We start from the raw sequence: 25,403 nt of genomic DNA, 5'->3' as shown, positions 1-25,403 counted from the left end.
TGGGGGTGGGGATGGCTGGGCACTCTCCCTCCTTCTTTTCACGTTCCACCATCCATTTTAGAAGAACATAAACACTCACCTGAGCACTGGTGTTAGCTCACCTTTGCACTAACAGTTTGCATGATTGAATGAATGAAATATTTCACACTAGTTGGTTTTAAGGCATAAGTACGTGTGAACACTATCTGTTTTGTGTACATGTTGACAGGTGGACATTTTTGCAGCTAGCAGGTGTGTTTATAACATTTGAGTGTGTGTGTGGACAGGCTCCGCCCCTTTTTTTTCTTTTTTCTACATTTGAACCTTACCATAATGATTAACAACCAGTAAACTTGTTGCTTTATGCTGCTTCATGGTCTTATCCCCCTTCCCCTCCTATTATCACCCCCTGCCCCCCCTCTCTCTAACGTCCCTCTCTCTTCTTCCTCTCTTTCCTTTTCCGTCCGGTCCAACACCAAAGATTTTCAGACATGATTGAAATTAATAAAGTTTGGCCTCAATTACAAAAGGGGTTTATTCAGACATACCTTTGGTTTGTCTGAAGATTAATAACCCCTCTTGTTAAAGTAAAATATGTCCAACACAAGAGGCCCTCAGCTCTCGTCTGTCTGCCCAGCTGTTGGACAGGAAAAGTTAAAAAAAAAAAAAAAAAAAAAAAGGAGTGGCGTACGGATGAAACATAGGATGTGCGTACGCACAGAAATATTCGGATTTATAAAACCCTGCGCACGCACATCCTACGCATTTTTCCCTTAATAAATCACAACCAATTCTAAATGCAGCGCAGCTTTTGCGGCTTCATGACACGCCCATAGTTGCCCATAAATAGTCCGTGAAACGCCCACAAATGAATATTCATTGATTGCGAAACCATGGCAAACACAGAGAGAAAATCAAAAAAAACGTAACTTCACTCAATGTGAAGTAGAAGTTATCGTTGGCGAGGTGGAAAAGAGGAGAAAAATGTTGTTTGGAGGGCACAGTGTGGCCTTACTATTGCCAAAAAGGCACGTGATGCTGTAGCCTCACAACCTCGGACCGTGGCCGAAATAAAAAAGAAAAGGTCGGACATCAAAGTCAAGGCAAAAAAACGTCTAGCGCTGACCCCCCCCCCCCCCCCCCCCCACACACACACACACCCACACCCGTGTCTGCCACGGGTGTGGGGGGGGGACACCGGAGCTGACCCCTCTTGATGAGAGACTGGCGGCAATAATTGGGGAATCCCTTTTAAGTGGAGTGGTGACTGAGGCGCAGGGGGACACCGACGCGCCAGATGCACGGGGTGACACCCCCCCAAAAGCCCGCAGAGGAAGTCTGAACCGGCTCATAAGCCAGTCGTCCTTGTTTGCCAACAAGTCTTCTTGCTGTCTAAAGATGCGTTCACTCCCAATTCTTCCATTTGCCACTTCTTCTAAGAGCACAAGATCAGCCATTGTGCGTCATTACGCATTGTGATGGGGCATTTTATTTCCATCCATTTAATTACATCTGACAAGCTACAGATGTCGGTAATAATCGACGTGGAAAAGGGAAATTGATCAGCGCAAATGTAATTTCTTGTTGCTTTCTGAATGGTCGAGACATACGCCATACATTGTTTCATCAAAAATAAAACAAACTAAAGGCATATGTATGAATACCATAATTCTGTAGCTTATGAAGAAATGTTTTACTATGAAAACAACTTTCCCCAGTGGACAATTAATGCATCTCTCTCTATCTATCCATCTGTCTGTCTGCACCTATATCTGCTCCGCCAGACGGACACATTGACGAGAATATCAGTTTTGTACATTATTTCGTTCTGTTAAATATATTATTTATGTGGATGAATTGCACAACATCCCAATATTGCAGAACATATTTCACTTTTCTTTCTGCAAATATGTGTTCATTTGAATTTCTGTTGTAATTTTCGTTTGATTTTTTTTTGTTTGTTTCACTGCTGATCGATCAAACGGGTGTTCGTGTAGCTGTTAATTGTAAGACTTGCTTTGTGAAGTCTTCATGTTATTTCTGAGAGGCAGTATTGTCATTTTCACTTTCACGTGTTTCTTCCATCTGCCGACGGCGTCGCCGTTTCTCATTTTACCCGTTTTTGTGCGTACGCCTGGGTCAGAGCTTGCGTTAAGGACCGCACATTTTCCCGTCAAGTTTGCTTTTTATAATTCTCAACTATTGCGTAGAGAGTGGCGTACGCCTTCTTTTGTGCGTACGCAACGTTTAGAAATGAGGCCCCAGAAGTTCACAACCATCACAAAGCCCTCTCCTCTGCCGCTAACACAAAGCTACACTGCTCCTAGCATGAGTCTGTTAGCAGCCGGACACACGGAGAAAGCAGTGACGTCATCGCCCCGCCTCCTCGCTGGAAATGCTAAGTGGAATTTAATTATGCGACACTATTCGCAGGGTGGATGTGACAACACAAATGCAATCCCCTCTTTGCATTTTGTGTTTTAATTATGACACAGAATAAGCAGTTTTTAGGTAGAAAATGAAAAAGCATTTTGAAGTATTGGTTTTTCATTTTAGTTTTGAGTCATTTGATGCAGTTACATTTTGAAAATCAAAAAGCATTTCTGGTATTAACTTTTATTTTTAATTATGCTACACAATCGCTTCCATTAAACTGGCACTATGAGGTTCCAGGTAGTTTTAGAAATTCTTGGACACTTTCTTCAAAAGACTCTTAATCTGACTGAGACATGTCATGGCGGGAACTGTGATGGGAGCTTTACTTTCATAACAAAGAATAATTCTTCTATCCAAAAGGGTTCTGACAATAAACCATGTGAAACACGTAAAAAAAGCAAAAAAGAGTTCATTCAAACTCAGAATATCCTGAAATTATAAAAAGGTTACTAAGTCTGTCATCATTCAAGCGCAGAACTTATGAAATGTACACAAGTAATGTTTCCAAGGTTTTATAGCAAATGTTGTTGAAGGGTTCTAAAAGTGATCTCCAGAGATTAAAAAAAGAGTCTTTTTAGCATTTTTCCTTTTAGTGACCTTAGATGTTTTGTTGGAATATTTCAGATTTCATTTGTTCAACATAAAAGTTGTGGCTGCAGCTCTGCAGACATTCTCCTATTTCTGAGCATTTTTCCAGAACTTCTTCTTGCAGAGTGGCAAACAGCAACCCTGAAGTCAAGGTCTCTGTGTAAAAGGAAAACATCTCTATTTGGACATTCATTTCTGTCTCTCACTTACACACGCATGTGCACACGCACACACACACACACACAAACACACACACAAACTAAGCAAACAGGCAGATTCTCATAAAGCCTCTGTGTACGCTGCGCTCTCCAACAACAAAGAAAGAAATGTTGACTCAATACTCTTTCCACTTAAATGCAATTTCTCCCTTCTTTCTTGAGCAGGCGCTGCTATTACCGTGGTATTATTTTGCTTGTGTGGACGATTAAGAAATGCATCAGCCGGGTCTCTGTTGCAGAATCCATTCTGCATGTTACCAGCTGGAATTTTTCAATTTATACTCCCAGAAAAAACAATTTTCCGTTACTAATCACTGCAGCATTGTTTCACTGCAGCAGGTTTCTGTTCTCTTTGTCTTTCTGCCGAGGCTGGCGTGGCGTTGGACTACACTGATGCAGGGAAGGGCGGCTGTTTCGGTAATGTTCTGTATGAATTTGTTGTGCAGGAGGATTAATTGGCTGAGAGCTGTGCTTTCTGGACGGCGTCCTGCATGTGCCGGGGAAATGACATTGTTGACGAGAGCTCCCACATTGCTAATATCCGGTATGAATTTAATTTGGGCTGAAAAAATCAAGGCCATTATGGCAGCACGCTGGAGTCGAGAAAGAGGCTCAATCTGCCACAGAGGCAATAACATTTTATCAGGGGCAGCTGAATAGAGGGACACTTGTGGAGCGGACTGGCTGTGACCTCAGGAAATGGGCCACAGTTTATGGAGACAAATACTAATTATCCAGAAGGCTTGTGATGTCTCTGCACATTTATGGTAAATTCAGCCATCAGCTTATTACTTACTTTTTGAAAGATGACGTGAAAAAGGTAGATTGAAACTTAACTAGGCATGCTCTATTCTAAAGTCCTTTGGCCTGGAGCAAGGTAGACTACGCTGTAAAAAAAAATGTTTAGAATGCCAATAACTTGAAATGAAGGTGTTTAGTCCAACTAAAAGATCTTTTGATGATTCGACCTTCAACTCCAACATAGACTTCGCAGATGACCTGCCTATCCTGTCCCACATGCAGACACAGATGCAAGATGAGACATCGATGGTTGCAGCAGCGTCCTATCAGCTGAGGCTTAACATCGATCCAATGATAAGAATGACGGTACTGCGATTTAGCTGCAACTAAAGCCGTTTTCTGAAAAGTCCCGCCCCTTTAACTGTTTCCACCAATCATTCTTGGAGTCTTAATCACATGTCATCAGTCTGACCAATCAGAAGTGGTTAAAGTCTTCACTTCTTTGTTCTGATTCTGCTCATAAAGTCTCTCAGTTCCAACAAAAATACCAGCTAAAGCTCGTCTTTAGCGGTGTAGCTTTCCACAGAATCCGGTGTCAGACCGTGGAACAAGTGAACAAAACAATGAAGCTCAGAGAAGAGAGTCTGTCTTCGTTCGGTGGATTTTTACACTACATCTCCCATAATGCATTGGTTTAAAGTGACAGCGTCTCAGCGGAGAATGAGTCTCTCCTCTTAACATCTTGAAACAACAACAAACACAAATCAAAGAGTTTTTAAATCTTCTAACTTAACTTTTATTACATCTTTTAGAAAAAACAGTTGGAGCTTCCAGCTTTTTCTGCTACAATTATCTCAAAAATGCATGTGAGATTGTGGAGGGGCTGTACATCAATACAGACCATGAGTTTCTCCTTTTTTTTTTTTTTTTTGGATGCTGGTGTGCCGCGGGATTTTTGTCAAGCTTAAAGTGTGCCATGGCTCAAAAAAGGTTGAAAAACACTGAGCTAAAGAACATATGGGAAGCAGCAGATCTGACTCTCAAGATCAAGATTAGGATCTTTAACGCCTTGGTAAAACCCATGCTACTCTATGGTGCTTAGACATGGAGGATTACTGCTTAGCTGATGAAGAAACTCCAGACCTTCATCAACACCTGTCTCAGAAGAATCCTGAAGGCGCGCTGGCCCAACATCATCAGCAACTAAGAGTTATGGGAGAGGACGGAGCAGGAACCAGTAGAGGGAGACGTCTCCAAAAGACGATGGCGATGGGTTGGCCACACCCTTAGAAAACCTGCATCCAGCACTACAAGGCAGGCGCTGACTTGGAATCCCCAAAGAAAAAGAAAAAGGGGGAGACCTAGGAACACGTAGTGCAGAGAGCTGGAAGCGGGGGTCAAGAGCATGGCTGTGTCCCAATTCCCTCCCTAATCCCTAACCACTTTATAGTGCAGGACTGTCCCCTGGATTTTAAAAGCAATTCTGACACCATGCCCACTACTAATTTTTTTAAAGTGGCGTATATCACATAATCGATTTCACAAAGTGATAGTCTAATCGATACGAGCATTTTACAATGGCTATTATACCATGGTGAATACTCGATTCTGATTGGCATCTAGGTGTGCATTAAAAAGTGATATACCACAGTGATAACTGCACGGTGAAAAAAGAATTTCTGGTCACATGGCATGAATGTTCTGTATCACTGCGCCGGCTTCTTTAAAACAACCTTTAGCTTAACCCTTGTGCTATCCTAGGCACTTTAACTTTGGAAGTTGGGTCATCTAGACCAGTGTTTTTCAACCAGTGTGCCGCGGCACACTAGTGTGCCGTGGGAGATGGTCAAGTGCGCCGTGGGAAATTGCCCTCATTCACTGATCTAAAAACATTTTCCATCTCCAGGATATCAGCTCTTTGTTCATCCAAACAGGTCCTGAGAAAACACTGAGTAGTTAGGAATATGAAAGATCTTAAAATTACTTCTTCTTTGTGTTTATTTAATTCTATTAAAGACATTTTGATAAGGATTACGGTACCGCGATTTACCTGCAGCTATGACAGTTTGCGGAAAAGTCCCGTCCCTTTAACTGTCTCCACCAATCATTATTGAAGGCTTAATCACATGTCATCAGTCTGACCAATCAGAAGTGCTTAAAGTCTTCACTTCCTTGTTCTTAATTCTGCTGATAAAGTCGCTCAGTTCTAACAAAAATACCAGCTAAAGCTCGTCTTTAGCGGTGTAGCTTTCCACAGAGTCCGGTGTCAGACCGTGGAACAAGTGAACAAAACAATGAAGCTCAGAGACGCCAGTCTTTCTGCAAGTTTTCGGCACTTTTCACACTACATCTCCCATGATGCATTGGCTTAAAGAGCCAGTGTCCCAGCGCACAATGAGTTGTCCTTGCGAAACGCCTTGAAACCCCAACAAACAAACAGTTTCTAAATTTTTCTAATTTAACTTTCATTTCATCTCTTAGAAAAAACAGCCGCAACTTCCTGCTTTTCCGGCCACAATTATCACAAAAATACACGTGAGATTGCGGGCGGGCGGGGGGGGGGGGGGGGGGGGGGGGGCTGTCGATCAATACAGACCATGAATTTCTGTTTTTTTTTTTTTTTTTTTTTGCTGGTGTGCCGCGGGATTTTTGTCAAGGTTAAAGTGTTCCGTGGCTCAAAAAAGGTTGAAAAACACTGCTCTAGACCCACTAGACAGTGCGTTAAACCTGTTTTCTTCAATGATTTGTGATCTTCACTGGTGTCCACGGATTACATGAAATTTTTCCACCTTTATCCACCTTTGTCATGGTAGGAAGAACACGTCAATGGAAGGGGGGGGGGGGTCATAGGATAGCACAAGGGTTAACTGATGCTTTATTCAATCCATGGGGACAATCAGCATATATATATCGCTTTATATCGCCGAATCCTGACTGTAGCGGTGGTGCGGCGCCTTGTCAGGTTACCAAGGCGCTGCACTACCTAACAAATAGTCCGCTTTTTGTGAAAAAAGCGATCCAAATCGGTAAAAAAACAAGAATTAAGGACTGAAAACTGGTTACCATTTATTTCTTTTGCAAGTGACCATGGTATAAGCAGGTTAATGGCCTTCAAATTGGAGGCGAAGTGGAGGTTCATGCTTCTACTGTGAGCGTTAAAAAGTGATAATGCACACTTCGTCGGCAATTACACCCTTAATACATCCACAATTGATGGTTTGTTAAAATAAATACATTTCAAAACATTTTTTTGCAAAGATTGTTTAAACGCAATGCATCCATCCATCCATCATCCATCCATCTTCATCTTCTTCCGTTCATCTGGGACTGGGTCATGGGGGCAGCAGTCTAAGCTGCCTAGATTTCCCTCGCGTGGAGAGCCAGCTCCTCTGCAGGGACCCCGAGGCGTTCCGAGGTCAGCTGAGAGACACAGTCTCTTCAGCGAGTCCTGGGTCTTCCCCGAGGGCTTCTGGGAAATTTCTAGGGGCACTTGATTCTGGAATTGTAGATTCGGACAGCTCTTCAAATCGGCAAAGGAATTCAGACACAGCCTATCTATACCTCTCTACAAACTGTTTTTAAACTGACTGACTGTAACTCTCCGCCAAACAGTGATATTTTGAATGGAGCTGAGGATTCAAATCTTTGTCAAATTATGACACTTCGAATCACTTCCTGAATCTTTGAAATATGTAAAGCGAGATTTCAGATGTCATCATTTTTAGCTTCTCCCCCTACACAAAACAAGCTTCAATATGTGCATCGTGGAAACACTCCCTTCTATACTTGGCGCACGCCTGGAAACTTCAATACAGTCTAAATGACCCAACTCCCAATGTTAAAGTGCCTAGGATAGCACAAGGGATACATAAACAGGTCTGTGTGTGATCTGTGAATCCTGCAGAACAAATCATTAGTAAAACTTGGATTTTCTTTAAGATCTGTTTGAAAAAAAAAAGAGAGAGATAGTCAGATTTCAAGCATTTATTATTTTATGCTGCATTAGTGTTTTGGAATAGATGAGTAATAGGCAGAAGAATGACGGCTCACCAAAGTTGACTCTATATATTTAACAGAAGAAGCATTTTTAACCTTTATGTTCATTTTCGCAGTGTCTTATTTTTAAGAACTCATGTGCTTTTGTCCAAAGTAAAAAAAAATACTCATGAAAAATGTTATTTTCTCTTTATAGTTCAACATTTATTGATAAAAAAAGAATCAATAGTTCAGACACAAATCTTAATTGGAATAAAATGTAACCTCCAGCTGGACAGAGTCGGAGCTCAGACGTTTTTTTCTGCTGCAGTCCTTTAACCCTTGTGCTATCTTAGATGACCCCCCCCCTTCCATTGAGGTGTTCTCCCTACCATGACAAAGGTGGATAAAGGTGGAAAGATTTCATGTAATCCATGGACACCAGTGAAGATCACAAATCATTGAAGAAAAAAGGTTCAGAGCACTGTCTAGTGGGTCTAGATGACCCAACTCCCAATGTTAACCCGCCTAGGATAGCACAAGGGTTAAACACGTTGGTCGCTACACTGACATGAATAAATACTAAACTGTTTTATTTTGGTAGCTTGCTGCTCTTTCAGGATTTACTTTGAGAGAAACGGGTCAGAATGGTTGAAACGGCAGAATCCCATTCAAACAAAACCAACACAAAGTCCATGTCTGCCTCCAAGCACCGTCAATATGAGACAGAAACACCTGAGTGGTTAGAATCTGGACCAATCAGCTGTTTGATGTCACATTAAAGTGAAACTTAACTCTGCAAAATCAAAGATAGGAAAAATATTTTTTATAAGCAAAAAAAAAGTTTTTGAAAGTAAATATTTATGTTGCAAATGCAAAAAAATTAAAAGCAAAAGAAAATTTGAAGTAAAAAAAAAGTTTTGAAAAAAAATCGTTTTTAAAAGCAAATATTTAAAATTTTCACTTGCTACTTAGAAAGTTTAGTTTGCAATATGTTGGCATAAATATCACCTCATATTTCTGCAGGGATGTAATCGTGCAGCTTGTGGTAACCCGGAACTGTTGGTGTTAAAGTATGATTTCAAGCAAAGCATCTTCGGCAGACAGTCAGTCAACTGGATTGGACGACACGTCCCCAAAGAGCAAATCATTGAAAGAGGTTCTGAAACACTCATCGCTGCTCCGATGGCCATATTCTCCAGATAATTAACTGTCAAGGTTTGTGCCCCTCCCAACTCTCAGACTAGCACATCCTGTCTGCCTGCTGGTTCTCATCAGCTTTTCTCTCTCCTCCGGTGTGTTGGAGCTTGATCAGCCCTCATTACTCGCTGGCACAAATTAGCAGTGTTTATTCATGAGCGATCAGTGACTTTCAGGGGAGGGGGGCATGCTGTAAGGGTGGGGGGAGTGGTGGAGAGTGGGTGAACTGAGGTGGAACTCATTTTTGACAGGCTGGTGCTACAGGAGGGTGAGAGTAAAGTGGGATGTAACCTCTGACAGAGGGCTGTGGGCTTGAGTTCAACCACCAACATCCTACTTGTTCCAAACTGAGAGGGATTCATGGGCGAGTTGGCACATCAGAGGTCACAGAGGAACAGCCTGCGGTACAGGAGATGAAGGACTCACAGGAAACATTAAAGTGAGCTGATGGGAACGTTTGTCCTTTTTCAATATAACATTCCTTTTTGGACAGAACGTTGAGCATTTTCTGTTTTTATTCTGGAGTTCAAGAATTCAATTATGATCCAGCTCAGTGGCCTCAGTGGATTTGAACCCACAGGTCGAGTAGTATCAAAGACTCTAAAAACTCCAAACCCTCCCTGCCTGAGACTCAGCGTTAAGGGGTTGGATTGGGGGGTAAACCACCAAATAGTTACCCTGAAACCTAGTGATGGGCAGATGAAGCTTCATGAAGCATTGAAGCCTTTCATTCAATTGGTTCACTCCAGTGCAATGGTTCTTGATGCTTCATTTGTTTCAGTAGGACATCTAGTAGATGCAAAAAGATCAGTTGAATTAAAGCTATCTATAAACTATTATACTTGTATCATGTTCTTAATCTGTGTCAAGTATGAAAAGTGCAATGTAAACAAAGATTGATGATTGATTAAAACGGTTCCAGTGTCTAACTGGTGCTTGAATCTGTGCTTTAAAAAAGAATAGAACACACTAATTTTCTCCAAGAGCATTTCAGCAGAGTCACAGGGTGAAGGAAAGAACACAAATGTGCAAAAAATACTTGATTTCATTTATTCTGACAGTCACTGCAGCTCTGCGTCTCTATCTTCTCACAGACTGAAGTAAAGACGTATGTCACCGCTTACTTTTCTTTGCTTCACCTTCATTTGGACTGAAGCTCCACACACCCTCATGGCTCCACCCATTCTAATACGAGCCTGCCCGCTGGAAAGGTCAAATAATTGGTTAGAATTGTAAGGTAAAACTAAATAGAGAAAATCTGATTGACATTTCCAAAACAAAGCACCAACATCTGCGTTTTTAGACAGGACATCACACTGAATGCTCCAGCAAAGGCAGGAGGCCCAGCACCCCCCACCTCAGAGCCAGCGGCAAACAGCACAGCAGCCAGGCTGACCAGGCACCCAAGAGCCCAGACTGCACACCCGGGCAACCTGCCCGCCAGCCTCACTGAGGAGAACCCGGGGAAGCGGCAGAAACCGACCGCCCGACTTGGAAGGCGGACACTGACGACCAGCACAGGCCCTAGACAGGGCCAGGGGACGGTGAGCCTGAGGACCAGGCTCCAGTTGCTGTGAGCAACGATGGAAAAGTTGGGGTGAGCTCAGCTCAGTGCGAAGTATTGTTTGTGCCACTCTGCCTTCATTACCAAGCGTTATATCTAGACCTGGGGCCTCATTTCTAAACGTTGCGTACGCACAAAAGAAGGCGTACGCCACTCTCTACGCAATAGTTGAGATTTATAAAAAGCAAACTTGACGGGAAAATGTGCGGTCCTTCACGCAAGCTCTGACCCAGGCGTACGCATAAAAACGGGTGAAATGAGAAACGGCGACACCGTCGGCAGATGGAAGAAACACGTGAAAGTGAAAATGACAATCCTGCCTCTCAGAAATAACATGAAGACTTCACAAAGCAAGTCTTACAATTAACAGCCTACACCAACACCCGTTTGATTGATCAGCAGTGAAACAAACAAAAAAAAATCAAACGAAAATTACAACAGAAATTCAAATGAACACTTATTTGCAAAAAGAAAAGTGAAATATGTTCTGCAATATTGGCATGTTGTGCAATTCATCCTCATAAATAATATAGTTAACAGAACGAAATAATGTACAAAACTGATATTCTCGTTAATGTGTCCGTCTGGCGGAGCAGATATAGGTGCAGACAGACAGATGGATAGATAGAGAGAGATGCATTAATTGTCCTCTGGGGAAAGTTGTTTTCATATTAAAATATTTCTTCATAAGCTATGGAATTATGGTATTCATGCATATGCCTTTAGTTTGTTTTATTATTGATAAAACAATGTATGGCGTATGTCTCAACCATTCAGAAAGCAACAAGAAATTAAAGCTACAAGTAGCATTTAGCGGGCCCGAGCACGTGCGACCGCATGGCACGAGCGACCGCCCCGTGAGCAACGCCCTGCTCGAGCCATTCTCGTCGTTTTTTCTTGTCCATTCTGGAGCTCCAAGCTATTGTTAATACGACAGCAGCCTGGGGGGGGGGGGGGGGGGGGGGGGGCTGTAATCTGTTGCCTTAAGGGACAAAGACTTTTGCATATAGCATGAAAAAAATTCAAGCAATGATGATAATTGCTATCACTGTCCCTAAGGATGAGAACAATAGAACTCACTCATCTAGACATTGTAGTGGAAATTGAATGTCAGCTATGTCTGATAACTTGGCCAATTAGCTGGACCGGGATCTTGCAAAGTGCAGGTGGTTAACGTCCAGTGTGATGAGTCTGTGGACGGCAACAGTACAGCATAGCTTTTGGTTTCCACAAGAGAAGAACTCCTGACACATCTGCCCTAACAGACAATTACAAGAGGAGTTGAAATGTATAACACGGTGAAGGAGTTTTTGTGCAGAAAAAGGTACAATTAGAAAAGCTGGTAGCAGTGACTGCAGATGGGACTCCTGCTATGATCAATAGACAAACAGGTTTCATCACTCACTGTAAAGCTGACCCAGACTTTCCAAAATGTCTGCATTACTGCTGCGTCATTCACCAGCAGGCCTTATGTGCAGAAGTGATTGGCTCTGGACATATAATGACTCTTATTCTGAAAATCGTAAACAACCTCAGCTGCAAAGCTAAACAGCACAGGATTTTTAAGGTGCTATTGGAGGAGATGTCTGTTGAATATGGTGAATATGAACATTGTGAATCTGAACTTGCATTCTTGACTGACATTACTACAAACATGAATCGGAAATACGAGAAAATAAAAAGGGTGGAGGCGTTTCTGCACTGTTTAGAGATAATATTGCAACCCGCAGACTATCATTTGGTGTGTTTTCATCATTTGAGTATGTGTCCTTTAAGATTGAGTTAAAACAAACTCCTCCCTTACTCTGCATAGTTATGTACAAACCTCCTCAGCACAGCCAAAGTTTTATTGATGATTTCACTGAAATGCTCTCAGTTGTGTGCACAGACTTTGATGGTCTAGTCATTACAGGTGATTTTAATGTTCATGTTGATAATGTCAATGACAGAAATGCAAAAGAGCTCAATGCTGTCCTTGAAACCTTTGGTCTAATTCAGCATGTGAGTTGCCCCACCCACAGCAGAGGGCACACTCTGGACCTGCTCATCACAAGGGGGGTTACTATTTACAATGTCAGTGTGGTTGATGTCGCCCTCTCTGATCATTTCTGTGTATTCTTTGACCTGTCTGTTGCTCCCAAACCACCGCCTGGCCCTGCAGTTGTCCAAAGGAGACAAATAAATGAGAGCACTAGGGCACAGTTTGTAGAAATGATAAACCCTGAAAACGTCTCTGGTGCCAATGTTGATGAAATGCTGAATTCTGTTACTTCTAGCATCTTGAATGTTCTGGATGCCATTGCCCCTATGAAAGTTCAATTGAGAAAACATAGACAGAAAGCTCCCTGGAGGAATGATGATCTAGTCAGGGCACAGAAACAACAGTGCCGCAGAGCCGAGCGAAAGTGGCGCAAGTCAAAACTCCAGGTTCATTATGGAATATATAAGGCGGAGTTGTACGCTTATAACCAGATCTTATGCAGAACAAGGGAAAGGTACTTCTCTGAAATAATTGGAAGTTGCAGCAGCAACTCTCGTATCCTGTTCACAACAGTTAACAGATTAACTAACCCCCCAACCCAGCTACCAATAGAATTGGTTTGTACACCTAAATGTAATGAGTTTGCTGTATTTTTCAATGACAAGGTTCAGGGCATTAAAAAAGCCATCAACTCCACAACACATATAACTATCGAACGGCCACCTACTCACTCTAAGCTGACTCACTTTATACCTGTCACTGACCAAACTGTCCAAGAGACCATCACCCGTCTGAGCTCGTCTACATGCTGCCTTGATGTGTTACCCACTAGATTTCTAAAGTCTGTCTTGAACAGTGTGTTGCCATCAATTACTCAAATAGTTAACATGTCTCTTCAATCTGGAATATTTCCAGAGGCCTTAAAAACTGCAGTCATTAAACCCCTCCTGAAAAAGAGCGGTCTTGATCCCACTGTACTGAATAATTACAGACCTATCTCTAATCTGCCATTTTTAGGAAAAGTCCTTGAAAAAGTTGTCTACCAACAGCTCACTGACTTTCTCTTATTAAACAATTCGTTTGATGTTTTCCAGTCAGGTTTTAGACCCCATCATAGCACAGAAACTGCTCTTATCAAGGTAACCAATGACATCCGCCTGAACACTGATGATGGAAAAGTCTCTGTCTTAATCCTGCTAGACCTGAGCGCTGCCTTTGATACTGTTGATCATGGGATCCTTTTGCACAGACTCCAAGACTGGGTTGGCATCTCTGGATCTGCCCTAAGTTGGCTCAAGTCTTATCTGGAAGACAGGAAATATTTTGTTGAAATTGGGAGTTGTGTCTCAGACTACATGGGCTTGAATTGTGGTGTGCCCCAGGGATCGATCCTGGGACCCCTTCTGTTCAACCTCTACATGCTGCCACTAGGGCAGTTAATACGCAGTAATAACATATCTTATCACAACTATGCAGATGATACTCAGATCTATGTGTCACTGACAACAGGTGAATATGGGCCAGTGGATTCTCTCAACCACTGCCTCCAACAGATCAGCGCGTGGATGCAGAACAACTTTCTCCAGCTAAACTCAGACAAGACCGAAGTTATTGTTTTTGGCCCACAGAAACAAAGAGAAATTGTCAGCAGCTACCTTCATTCTCTCTCTCTCAAACCCTCAAATCAAGTCAGAAATCTAGGGGTAATCATGGACTCTGACCTGAACTTTAACAGCCATATCAAGTCAGTAACATCAGCGGCATTTTACCACCTGAAAAACATTGCCAAAATCAAAAACATAATCTCAAAGCGAGACCTGGAGATACTTATCCATGCATTTGTCTCCAGTAGGTTAGACTACTGTAACGGCCTGCTCACCGGCCTGCCCAAACGAGCTGTAAAACAGCTTCAGTACATCCAGAATGCTGCTGCTCGAGTCCTGACCAAAACCAGGAAGTATGATCACATTAGTCCTGTGCTCAGGTCTTTGCACTGGCTCCCTGTACCTCAAAGAATAGACTTCAAAGCAGCTCTGCTTGTGTACAAGTCTCTCCATGGCCACGCACCAAAGTACATCTCTGACATGTTAGTGCCATATGAACCATCTCGTACTCTGAGGACCTCAGGGACCGGCCTCCTGTTGATTCCCAGAGTCAGAACTAAACAAGGGGAATCAGCGTTTCAATATTCTGCAGCTAAAATCTGGAACAGCCTCCCTGAAGGCGTAAGACAGGCCTATTCTGTGTTCATGTTCAAATCTAGACTTAAAACATTTCTGTTTAGCCGTGTATATGACTGAAAGGTCCTATCTGCACCTTTCTTTCCTTCCTTTCTTTTTAAATCTTTTTTTTTTCTTCCTTTTCTTTTAAAGTAAATTTTATGTTGATTATTTCTATGATGTATTGTGATTTTAATGCACTTTTCTGTTTTGTGAAGCACCTTGAATTACTTTGTGTACGAATTGTGCTATACAAATAAACTTGCCTTGCCTTGCCTTACTGGAAAACTAAACCACTTGATCTGCGAGCTGCAAGACAATGGCAAAACTATTTTTTTTTGACCAGCCTGCCTTAGCCAGTGTTTTTCTTGTGGGGATCTTTTCTGCCAGGGCTTGTCAGCTTGGTCAGTGGATGTTGCTGCAGTTGTCTACCTTGCTGGGACAGCTGGAGTTAAACACAGCAGCTCACGGCTCTGAAGTGGACCCCGTTGCTGTCCCAGTCTGGATGGGCACTGTGGCGATGTTCCAATGGCCAGGCTGGCTCCTGGTATAAAGAGATTCCCAAATACCATTTCCTAACCGCAGAGCCAAGGATGTGTTTACATGTTTAGGTCAAAAATGTGATGGACAGCTTCATGTTGTCTAAACATGCCACCCTGTTATTAATCCAGTTGATATGGTTATGATAGAAAAGCATTTTTTTTATATTTAGAGCTCTAAGCAAACAAACAGTTGTCTATATAAAAGAGCTTTTACAATTGTGCACTTTTAGCAGGTCTCTGAGTTCATGTGACCAATGTATGGTGGATTTTCACAGACCTTGTTTAAAACTGAAGGTGAGAGAGACTTAGAGAAATGGCTTCATTGTTCTGGAGTTCTTTGTTTCATCCACAGAAGAGTAGAATTGGTGATTGATTTTGAAAAGCTGCTGAAAAAAGTATCTTTTTCAAATTGCAATTTCTAACTTGGGTTTTACATTTTGTGTTCCATTTTTTGTGCTTTAATTGGGAAGCATTTGTTATTTGTTTGGTGTTTTTAAGGTTCTGCAAATATACACATCATTTTTTAGAGGCATTTGTTATCAGTTGTGTTTGTTGATTTGTAGTTTAATTTCATTGGATGTATAGATGTCGTGTGGGGGGGAGGCTCGAGAGCAGGTAGGACCCAGGCGCAGAGACGGGAGGCAAACGGGTTCAGGGCAAGTGGGTTTATTTAACTAACAAAAAGCGCTGCAGAGCAGGATGACAAAACTAAAAACAAAAACTTACTGTGGCATGGCAAGGGACATGGACGCCAGACAAGAAGACGTGATCAACATGAGCAGAAGTTAATGGACCAGCACAGGAGGAAGGCAGAGACAAGACTTATATACAGACAGGGCAGACAAGACACAGGTGAACACGATTAGGGCAGATGGGGACCAAAGGAAGTAAAACTCAAGAAACATGACAAGACAGGAAACCTTTCAAAATAAAACAGGAAACAGAACCAAACAAGACAGAACAAGAACTAAAGCGAAAAAAAAGACAACAAACTGAAACCATGACAATAGAAAGGAAAAGAAGTTCAAACATTGATTATAAAAAAGGATATAAGAGATAAAAAAAAAAGAAAAAGGAAAAGAAAAAAGATAAAATATTGATTTAATTGCATTTTGAATGAATAAAAAACAATGATTAATAGAATCAGAATCAGAATCAGGAATCAGAAAAAGTTTTATTGCCAGGTTCAGTAGAGCGCACTTTACAAAACGAGGAATTTGACTTGGTGTATAGTGCAATTAAGAATAAGTTAAAAATTAAGTTAACAACAACAACACACTATATACAGTAGAGTAAGGTGAATTAAAGTGGGAGCACAGATGGGCTGGGATGGTGGGGCCTGTAAGTGGCACCGACAGTCCTTTGGTGGACGGGGGGGGAGGGGGGGTCACCTGGGGGAGTTGGGGTTCTGTTCAGCAGGTTGGCTGCAGTGGGGAAGAAGCTGTTCTTGTGGCGCGAGGTCCTGGTCCTGATGGACCGGAGCCTCTTGCCAGAAGGGAGGGGCCGAAAGAGATTATGTCCTGGATGAGAGGGGTTGGCTACAATCCTGGCTGCCCGCCTCCAGGTCCTGGAGATGTGCAGCTCCTGGAGAGACGGGAGGTGGCAGCCGATCACCTTCTCTGCTGAGTGGATGACGCGTTGCAGCTTGGCCTTGTCTCTGGCCGTGGCCGCAGCGAACCAGACTGTGATGGAGGACGTGAGGGTGGATTCGATGATGGCGGTGTAAAAGTATACCAGCATCTTTTCAGGGAGGTGAAACTTCTTCAGCTGCCTCAGGAAGTACATCCTCTGCTGGACCTTCTTAGTGATGGAGCTGATGTTCTGCTCCCACTTGAGGTCCTGGCTGATGATGGTTCCCAGGAAGCAGAAGGACTCCACAGAGGTCACCGGGGAGTCACAGAGGATGACAGGGGGGAGGGGGGCTGGGGCCTTCCTGAAGTCCACTGTCATCTCCACTGTCTTCAGAGCATTAAGCTCCAGGTTGTTAGCGCTGCACTATGACACCAGCCTGGCTATTTCACTCCTGTAGGCCGACTCATCTCCGTCAGAGATGAGGCCGATGAGTGTGGTGTCGTCAGCAAACTTCAGGAGTTTGACAGACAGGTGACCAGCTGTGCAGCTGTTTGTGTACAGGGAGAGTAACAGGGGTGAAAGGACACAGCCCTGGGGGGATCCGGTGCTTGTGGTCCGAGTATCTGAGACGAGCTTCCCCAGCCTCACATACTGCTGTCTGTCCGTCAGGAAGTCTGTGATCCACCTGCAGGTGGAGTCAGGCACATTCATCTTGGAGAGTTTTTAATACTAAAGATGTATGAAAGACATACCGAAAAAATATGTCTTTCAATGTTTAACTGGCTGTCTTTGGATTATGCATGCCTGAGTAATGACCATTCTTACTCCTCACCTCTCTGTTCACTGCTTGCTAATTTACATAGCAGGGGTCCCAGCAGGAGGGGGCGGGGTTGTAACACGACTCCTTCAGCAGAGCCAGGCTGAGAGAGGCTTTGACATGTAAGATGTTAGATGTTAGAATGCCAGATGTTAGAATGACCAGTTCATTTTATATCTATGAAAATATTCAGGGAGCTATGGGACATGTTCAGCTTTAGGTCTGTGAAAATTGGTGTCGATTGTTGAAACATAAGTTACCATAAAAAAATGTTTGTTTGGAGTCTAGACAGATTTAACACAGGTTTTTGGATGAAAAGGATTTTTTATAAATCATCTGTTACACTTTTAAGTCTGAAAAAAATATGGAAGGCAGCAAACACAGATCCCTACCGTTTTTAATTTTTTTGTGCTGATATTTGAAAGATAAGTTATGCAAAAAAATAGGTGTTTGCAGTTTTGCCTAAAAAGACGTTTTCGGACCTTTTTGGATGTAATGCTCTCTAAGATGTCACCTGTAACTTCAATCATTCTGAATTTTTTTAGGAAGCAGTAGCACATAAATGCCTATGAAAGTTGAATTCTTGGTGCTGATAACCTAAACAGAATTTATGCTAAAAATATTTGTTCAGTCCAAAATTTCATTAAAAAAATCAAGTGATGAAGTTTCTCGTAGACCCTATAGTGTTACATATCAAAGCTGGAGGTTATTAAAGGCATCTAATTCTGAAATCTCAGCTTCCTGAGACAAACGGCTGATTTATAATAAATTTCTATTATTTGGGTGCACATAATCGACCACTTCCTGTTACGCAGGCACCGTCAGGTGTACACCCATGAAACTTTACATGATGAGAGAGGACCCTTCTGAGTATCTCCAGTTTTAATTTCATGCACATCGGACAAAGCAAAGAGAAAATACAGGGCAGAATGTGCCCAATGCAATAACTAGGTGGCGCTATAGAGCTCGTCCAAGATTGTCATATCCATGGGTTCAGAATAGAAGCTTCATCATATCCATTGAATTTCAGTGAGATTGGACAAGGAATGTGCACGTGAGAGCAACTTTTGTGTGCATAGCGAGATGCCCAACTTTGCCGCTCTGTCACGACCACACCCCCGCATTGAAAGTTATGGTTTTTTGTCAGAGTAAACTTCAATGGCTTTTCAACAGGTGGACGTCATTTTCAGGTGTGTCGGCTCATCCTACTCGGAGCAGTGATGCTCCAAGTAAAACATGTCATTTCCTCTTGCCAGCAGGTGGCGCTACACTTTTTCCAGATTTTTTCACTGCAGATGTGTTCAGAGTCAGACTACAATCATGCACATCAATTTTGGATCAGATTGGATTATGCATGGCTGAGTAATGGCCATTTTTCTTTTCATGGCGTGATTTCGAAACGACCTCCAATTTTGACGCGCCGCCATGGTCACAAACATCCATAAAAACTTAAAAGCTTTGCAATTTAACATCGGACATGTGTCTAGTTTACAAAACCAAAGTTTGGAGTCATTACTCTCAAATCTCTAGGAGGAGTTCGTTCTAGAGCGAGGCCTGCAAATGACCAAAATACAGCAAAAATGACATATTGTCATCAAAATATCAGACTTCCTGTGCGACTGACAGCTTGGTCCCAAGAGACTTTTTTGTAGGTTTCTATCCGATGAACATGCCCTGTTAAAATCAGGTTTGTACTATAAAGCATATGGAGGTGCTCGCGAAAACAAATTTTGCAGGTGGCGCTATCGAGCCATTTTTGTTTACCTATGCCGTTCTCCTATAAAATATGAAATTTTTCGCGACTCCTGATGTGTATACAAAATTTGGTGAGTTTTGGGGTATGTTAAAGGCCTCAAAAAGGCGACGGAAAAGTCGGAAGAATAATAATAATAATTAAAGCTACAAGTAGCATTTAGCGGGCCCGAGCACGTGCGACCGCATGGCACGAGCGATCGCCCCGTGAGCAACGCCCTGCTCGAGCCATTCTCGTCGTTTTTTCTTGTCCATTCTGGAGCTCCAAGCTATTGTTAATACGACAGCAGCCGGGGGGGGGGGGGGGGGGGCTGTAATCTGTTGCCTTAAGGGACAAAGACTTTTGCATATAGCATGAAAAAAATTCAAGCAATGATGATAATTGCTATCACTGTCCCTAAGGATGAGAACAATAGAACTCATTCAATTTCCACTACAATGTCTAGATGAGTGTCAGCTATGTCTGATAACTTGGCCAATTAGCTGGACCGGGATCTTGCAAAGTGAAGGTGGTTAACGTCCAGTGTGATGAGTCTGTGGACGGCAACAGTACAGCATAGCTTTTGGTTTCCACAAGAGAAGAACTCCTGACACATCTGCCCTTACAGACAACTACAAGAGGAGTTGAAATGTATAACACGGTGAAGGAGTTTTTGTGCAGAAAAAGGTACAATTAGAAAAGCTGGTAGCAGTGACTGCAGATGGGACTCCTGCTATGATCAATAGACAAACAGGTTTCATCACTCACTGTAAAGCTGACCCAGACTTTCCAAAATGTCTGCATTACTGCTGCGTCATTCACCAGCAGGCCTTATGTGCAGAAGTGATTGGCTCTGGACATATAATGACTCTTATTCTGAAAATCGTAAACAACCTCAGCTGCAAAGCAAAACAGCACAGGATTTTTAAGGTGCTATTGGAGGAGATGTCTGTTGAATATGGTGAATATGAACATTGTGAATCTGAACTTGCAGATTGGGGGGGAGGCTCGAGAGCAGGTAGGACCCAGGCGCAGAGACGGGAGGCAAACGGGTTCAGGGCAAGTGGGTTTATTTAACTAACAAAAAGCGCTGCAGAGCAGGATGACAAAACTAAAAACAAAAACTTACTGTGGCATGGCAAGGGACATGGACGCCAGACAAGAAGACGTGATCAACATGAGCAGAAGTTAATGGACCAGCACAGGAGGAAGGCAGAGACAAGACTTATATACAGACAGGGCAGACAAGACACAGGTGAACACGATTAGGGCAGATGGGGACCAAAGGAAGTAAAACTCAAGAAACATGACAAGACAGGAAACCTTTCAAAATAAAACAGGAAACAGAACCAAACAAGACAGAACAAGAACTAAAGCGAAAAAAAAGACAACAAACTGAAACCATGACAATAGAAAGGAAAAGAAGTTCAAACATTGATTATAAAAAAGGATATAAGAGATAAAAAAAAAAGAAAAAGGAAAAGAAAAAAGATAAAATATTGATTTAATTGCATTTTGAATGAATAAAAAACAATGATTAATAGAATCAGAATCAGAATCAGAAATCAGAAAAAGTTTTATTGCCAGGTTCAGTAGAGCGCACTTTACAAAACGAGGAATTTGACTTGGTGTATAGTGCAATTAAGAATAAGTTAAAAATTAAGTTAACAACACACTATATACAGTAGAGTAAGGTGAATTAAAGTGGGAGCACAGATGGGCTGGGATGGTGGGGCCTGTAAGTGGCACCGACAGTCCTTTGGTGGGCGGGGGGGGGGGGGAGGGGGGGGGGGTCACCTCGGGGAGTTGGGGTTCTGTTCAGCAGGCTGGCTGCAGTGGGGAAGAAGCTGTTCTTGTGGCGCGAGGTCCTGGTCCTGATGGACCGGAGCCTCTTGCCAGAAGGGAGGGGCCGAAAGAGATTATGTCCTGGATGAGAGGGGTTGGCTACAATCCTGGCTGCCCGCCTCCAGGTCCTGGAGATGTGCAGCTCCTGGAGAGACGGGAGGTGGCAGCCGATCACCTTCTCTGCTGAGTGGATGACGCGTTGCAGCTGGGCCTCGTCTCTGGCCGTGGCCGCAGCGAACCAGACTGTGATGGAGGACGTGAGGGTGGATTCGATGATGGCGGTGTAAAAGTCTACCAGCATCTTTTCAGGGAGGTGAAACTTCTTCAGCTGCCTCAGGAAGTACATCCTCTGCTGGACCTTCTTAGTGATGGAGCTGATGTTCTGCTCCCACTTGAGGTCCTGGCTGATGATGGTTCCCAGGAAGCAGAAGGACTCCACAGAGGTCACCGGGGAGTCACAGCGGATGACAGGGGGGAGGGGGGCTGGGGCCTTCCTGAAGTCCACTGTCATCTCCACTGTCTTCAGAGCATTAAGCTCCAGGTTGTTAGCGCTGCACTATGACACCAGCCTGGCTATTTCACTCCTGTAGGCCGACTCATCTCCGTCAGAGATGAGGCCGATGAGTGTGGTGTCGTCAGCAAACTTCAGGAGTTTGACAGACAGGTGACCAGCTGTGCAGCTGTTTGTGTACAGGGAGAGTAACAGGGGTGAAAGGACACAGCCCTGGGGGGATCCGGTGCTTGTGGTCCGAGTATCTGAGACGAGCTTCCCCAGCCTCACATACTGCTGTCTGTCCGTCAGGAAGTCTGTGATCCACCTGCAGGTGGAGTCAGGCACATTCATCTTGGAGAGTTTTTAATACTAAAGATGTATGAAAGACATACCGAAAAAATATGTCTTTCAGTGTTTAACTGGCTGTCTTTGGATTATGCATGCCTGAGTAATGGCCATTCTTACTCCTCATCTCTCTGTTCACTGCTTGCTAATTTACATAGCAGGGGTCCCAGCAGGAGGGGGCGGGGTTGTAACACGACTCCTTCAGCAGAGCCAGGCTGAGAGAGGCTTTGACATGTAAGATGTTAGATGTTAGAATGCTAGATGTTAGAATGACCAGTTCATTTTATATCTATGAAAATATTCAGGAAGCTATGGGACATGTTCAGCTATAGGTCTGTGAAAATTGGTGTCGATTGTTGAAACATAAGTTACCATAAAAAAATGTTTGTTTGGAGTCTAGACAGATTTAACACAGGTTTTTGGATGAAAAAGGATTTTTTATAAATCATCTGTTACACTTTTAAGTCTGAAAAAAATATGGAAGGCAGCAAACACAGATACCTACCGTTTTTAATTTTTTTGTGCTGATATTTGAAAGATAAGTTATGCAAAAAAATAGGTGTTTGCAGTTTTGCCTAAAAAGACGTTTTCGGACCTTTTTGGATGAAATGTTGTCTAAAAGTTCACCTGTAACTTCAATCATTCTGAATTTTTTTAGGAAGCAGTAGCACATAAATGCCTATGAAAGTTGAATTCTTGGTGCTGATAACCTAAACAGAATTTATGCTAAAAATCTTTGTTCAGTCCAAAATTGTATAGGAAAAAAAGAGGTATGAAGTTTCTCATAGACCCTATTGTGTTACATATCAAAGCTGGAGGTTATTAAAGGCATCTAATTCTGAAATCTCAGCTTCCTGAGACAAACGGCTGATTTATAATAAATTTCTATTATTTGGGTGCACATAATCGACCACTTCCTGTTACGCAGGCACCGTCAGGTGTACACCCATGAAACTTTACATGATAAGAGAGGACCCTTCTGAGTATCTCCAGTTTTAATTTCATGCACATCGGACAAAGCAAAGAGAAAATACAGGGCAGAATGTGCCCCATACAATAACTAGGTGGCGCTATAGAGCTCGTCCAAAGTTGTCATATCCATGGGTTCAGAATGGAAGCTTCATCATATCCATTGAAATTCAGTGAGATTGGACAAGGAATGGGCACATGAGAGCAACATTTGTGTGCATGGCGAGACGCCCAACTTTGCCGCTCTGTCAAGACCACACCCCTGCGTTGAAAGATATGTTTTTTATCAGAGTAAACTTCAATGGTTTTTCAACAGGTGGACGTCATTTTGAGGTGTGTCGGCTCATCCTACTTGGAGCAGTGATGCTCCAAGTAAAACATGTCATTTCCTGTTGTCAGCAGGTGGCGCTACACCTTTTCCGTATTCTTCCACTCCAGATGTGTTCAGAGTCAGACTACAATCATGCATATCAATTTGGGATCAAATTGGATTATGCATGGCTGAGTAATGGCCATTTTTCTTTTCATGGCGTGATTTCGAAACGCCTTCGAATTTTGACGTGCCGCCACGGTCACAAACAACCATAAAAACTTAAAAGCTTCGCAATTTAACATCAGACATGTGTCTAGTTTACAAAACCAAAGTTTGGAGTCATTGTTCACAAATCTCTAGGAGGAGTTCGTTCTAGAACGAGGCCTGCAAATGACCAAAACACAGCAAAAATGACATATTGACATCAATATAGCAGACTTCCTGTGCAACTGACAGCTTGGTCCCAAGAGACTTTTTTGTAGGTTTCCATCTGATGAACATGTCCTGTAAATATCAAGCTTGTATGTTAAAGAACATGGCGGGGCTCGCGAAAACAAACATTGTAGGTGGCGCTATTGAGTCATTTTTGTGCACCCATGCGAGAGCTGTATATCTAAGGTGGAGATATGCAAGAGACATCTCATTCTGAAATCTCAGCCTAGTGATACAAACGGTTGATTTTTTATGAATTTCTAATTATCTGACTGCAACGCAATCAACCACTTCCTGTTTGGCGGTGGCTTGCGCAAGCACCGTCAGGTGTACGCCCATGAAACTTTAAACAATGAGAGAAGACCCTTGTGAGTATCTCCTGTTGTAATTTTATGAACGTCTGACAAAGCACAGAGAAAAGATAGGTCAAAATGTGACAAAAAATGTATTTGTTTATATCTAGGTGGCGCTATGGAGCTCGTCCAAGATTGTCATATCCATGGTTTCAGAATGGAAGCATCATCATCTCCATCGAATTTAAGTGAGATCGGACAAGGAATGTGCACGTGATAGCAACTTTTGTGTGCATGGCGAGACGCCCAACTTCGCCGCTCTGTCACGACCACACCCCCGCATTGAAAGTTATGGCTTTTTGTCAGAGTAAACTTCAATGGCTTTTTAACAGGTGGATATCATTTTGAGGTGTGTCGGCTCATCCTACTTGGAGCAGTGATGCTCCAAGTCAAACATGTCATTTCCTCTTGCCAGCAGGTGGCGCTACACCTGTTCCGGATTCTTCCACTGCAGATGTGTTCAGAGTCAGACTGCAATCATGCACATAAATTTTGGATCAAATTGGATTATGCATGGCTGAATAATGGCCATTTTTCTTTTCATGGCGTGTTTTCAAAATGACCTCGAATTTTGACGCGCCGCCACGGTCACAAACAACCGTAAAAACTTAAAAGCTTTGCAATTTAACATCGGACATGGGTCTAGTTTACAAAACCAAAGTTTGGAGTCATTATTCATAAATCTCTAGGAGGAGTTCGTTCTAGAACGAGACCTGCAAATGTCCAAAATGCAGCAAAAATGACATATTGACATCAATATAGCAGACTTCCTGTGCAACTGACAGCTTGGTCCCAAGAGACTTTTTTGTAGGTTTCCATCTGATGGACATTCCTTGAAAAAATCAAGCTTGTATGTCAAAGCATGTGGCGGGGCTCGCCAAAACAAATTTTGTAGGTGGCGCTATCGAGCCATTTTTGTGCACCCATGTCAGTCTCCCATAAAATATAAAATTTTTCGCGACTCCTGATGTGTGTGCGAAATTTGGTGAGTTTTGGGGTATGTTAAAGGCCTCAAAAAGGCGACTGTTCCGTCGGAAGAAAAAGAATAATAATAATTAAAGCTACAAGTAGCATTTAGCGGGCCCGAGC

This window comes from Oryzias latipes, chromosome 20 (assembly GCF_053564925.1).
Source record: "Oryzias latipes strain Hd-rR chromosome 20, Olatipes_Hd-rR_3.1".
NCBI classification, from domain to species: domain Eukaryota; kingdom Metazoa; phylum Chordata; class Actinopteri; order Beloniformes; family Adrianichthyidae; genus Oryzias; species Oryzias latipes.
This window is presented reverse-complemented; position numbering follows the sequence as displayed.